Below are 2738 nucleotides of genomic sequence, written 5' to 3' on the forward strand. Positions count from 1 at the left end.
TCTTCCACGAAGCTGCTCTTAATAATTTAGAGAAGCCATGGCTCTTTTTCCTCTTGCCCTTGTCTGAGCTGGTCACCCAGGTGCAGCTGCAAATGAAGCTCCCCCTTACTAGGCTCATCTCGGGGAGGCTTGCCCAGCCTGGTGGGGATGAGCATTGCCACCGTTCTGGCTGCCATCAGCTGGGGCAAAGCTCACAGCATGGTGCTCAGTGCAGCTTTCTGGCTCCAAACTTCCATTTTCCTCTTGAAAACGATGCTGGGGCTGTGCCACCTGCCAGAAACCAGAACAGAAAGAAGCGACAACTGCTCAAGAGGGGAGAAACCCTGGTAAGGAGTGGCTTTGAGGGCAGCAGAGACCTGCCAGAAGACCGTGAAACCCAGTGGAAACAGAGAAGAATCACCTGTATCTTGTACTTTGTCGGCACCATCAGCAAGTTTCTTTTTCCCTTACCTCCAGTAAAACCAGTGCAGCCTTGCGGGAGCCAGCCTGGGCACTGGGATAAGGGGTGAGGCACACCAGGCACCACAGTTTGTCCCCTGCAGGGGCTCGAAAGTCCTCAAGAAACTTCCAGAGGGGACCAGATGGAATCAACATCCATCTGGGACAGCTTTCACTCTTCCTCAGGGCAAGAGAGTGGATGTGGTGGCCCCCTTTGGTCCCTGGAGCTGCTGAAGGCTCCCAGTAGCCACCATGGGCAGTGCCGTAACTCCCACAACATTCACTCATGGCAACACATGGCTCGGCCCATTGGGGCTTTTTGCAAGCAGCAGCCCTGCTCCTTGCCGGCGGCTCCGGCAGAGACGTGCTGTGGCCGGCTGGGCTTGGCTCGCCCGGAAAGCCAAGGCAGGAGGCAGCCGGGAAAGCCAGGGCAGGAGGCAGCCGCAGCAGGCGAGAAGCGGGAGCTCAGTCAGCAGTTTTGCTTTTGGCTTTCCTGTCAGATACGACACTGGTGAGACAGTGGGCCCTGCTTCATATTTTCCGTTCTGCCTCTCGGGCAGCGGAGGTGCCATGTCTTCAGCCCTTCCTGCACCCCCCGGCTGCAGCCATGGCTCCCCCTTCCTTTCTGGGTGGATGGTGGTCTGCAGCTGGCTGGAGGCTCCCAAGCCATCTGGTGGGGTTGGAGGTGTAGCAAAAGCATCTCCCGCTGCCATTTGGGATGGGAGAGCACCCAGCCTGCAGCAGTGCCTGTGCCCCCCCGGCCCCCCAGCAGCATGGTTGCAATCCTGCCCCTTGCAGGGAGCAAGGCTGGGGCCTGGGGATGCTCCAGGCTGCCAGGCACCGCTTCCCATCCGTGCTTGGAGGGCAGGGTGCCCAGCACTGGCAGAGACCCGAGCTAGGCTCCCCTGTGCTGAGCATGGCACCGGCTGTGCCGGCCGGAGCAGGAACAGGGCTGGGATGAGCTCCGGGCAGGATGCAGCTTTCAAGCCCCCAACTGAGCATCCCTGAACCAAGCAGTGCCCTGAGATGGATGTCAGCCTCCACGTCCCAGCATCCTGCTGGGGGATGGGGAGCTGAGGGGATTTGTGTGCAGGACCTGCTCTTGTCTTTCCGTGCAAGCCAGGAGAGCAGCCACCTACGGTTTTGACTCTCCCTCCAGTGTGGTGACAGTAGTTCAGTCTTCCTGGAGTCACTGCACGGGATCTGGAGGAAGCTGTATTACCTCCCATCCTGAGAAGTCCCCATTTCTGGCTTTTGCAGCTCCACCATCCCACATCCTTCTTTCCCCTGCCCCTGACTCCATATCACAGCCCTCCTGCTTTTGCCCACCACTGCACCCGTACCAGCTGGCCGCCCGCTATTTGTGCCAGCTGGCAGGTTTATGCCCCTTTTCTCCACTCCAAATTAAGCAAGGACCCAAGCAAACTCATTTCCACCTATGATGCTAAGGTTTGCATCAGGTTTTCTGGGCGGGCCTGAGCTGACACCCTCAAGTCTTTTGGCTTTCCCTGCCTGCACCAAGAAGAGGTTGGGCTGCGATGTGCCTGGTATGGTTGTGGGGTACATCATTTCTGCCGCAGCTGCTTTGCTGGCTTTGGAGGGGTGCTCCTGGCAGGGTTTCAGTGGTCTTTGGTTTAGGCTGCAGAGAAGAGGTTTGCTGCAGAGCAGTTCGGCAGACCCTACCACCTGGCTCTGGTTTTTGACCTCGCTCCCTGCAGCATCGCAGCCGCTGGGGCTAAGCCCTGTGCCTCAGAGCCACAGGCCACCGACAGAACAAGAGCAGGGCCCCAGCCTGGTCCTCAGCATCCCATTTTGGGAAAACTGAGGCTTACAGCCATGCAAGTGGGAGAAAAACAAGGCCCTATAAAATTAAATAGCACCTGGACCTCACTCGTCTGTGCTCTCAGGATGGGCCATCACTGGGAATGATTCCTGAAAGGTCAGAGGGGACAGGGTGTAGGCTTGGGTTTGCCCACCTGATTCCTATCGGCATCGTGATGTGAGTGATGGAAGATGCTCCTGACAGACACTTCCCCCGTGCTTTGTGCTCGCAAGTGCACTGCAGCCAAACCGGGTGGGGGTTTCCAGGTTTTTTCCCTGTATCACCCCAGACCAAGCATCCCCAGCCTGGCCAGGCACACTCATGTCAAGTGCTCATGAACACACAACTGCCCCCACAACTCCCCATGCAAATTTGTGTGCACACCCCTGGATTTGCACAGCTACCATGTGCCAAATACATGCACACCCCTGCGGACACACAGCCCCCAGCCCCACCCACCCCCTCTGCGGGTGGACGA

General features: G+C 58.1%; 1 protein-coding gene across 1 annotated transcript in view; it reads left to right on the plus strand.

Annotated features, from left to right (window-relative positions):
• The window catches only part of RTP5 (receptor (chemosensory) transporter protein 5 (putative)), a 14273-nt gene that overhangs the window by 674 nt on the left and 10861 nt on the right, over positions 1-2738 (plus strand). The gene's annotated exons all lie outside the window — the stretch shown is intronic.

Source organism: Phaethon lepturus, unplaced genomic scaffold (assembly GCF_000687285.1).
Source record: "Phaethon lepturus isolate BGI_N335 unplaced genomic scaffold, ASM68728v1 scaffold27001, whole genome shotgun sequence".
Classification (NCBI taxonomy): Eukaryota; Metazoa; Chordata; class Aves; order Phaethontiformes; family Phaethontidae; genus Phaethon; species Phaethon lepturus.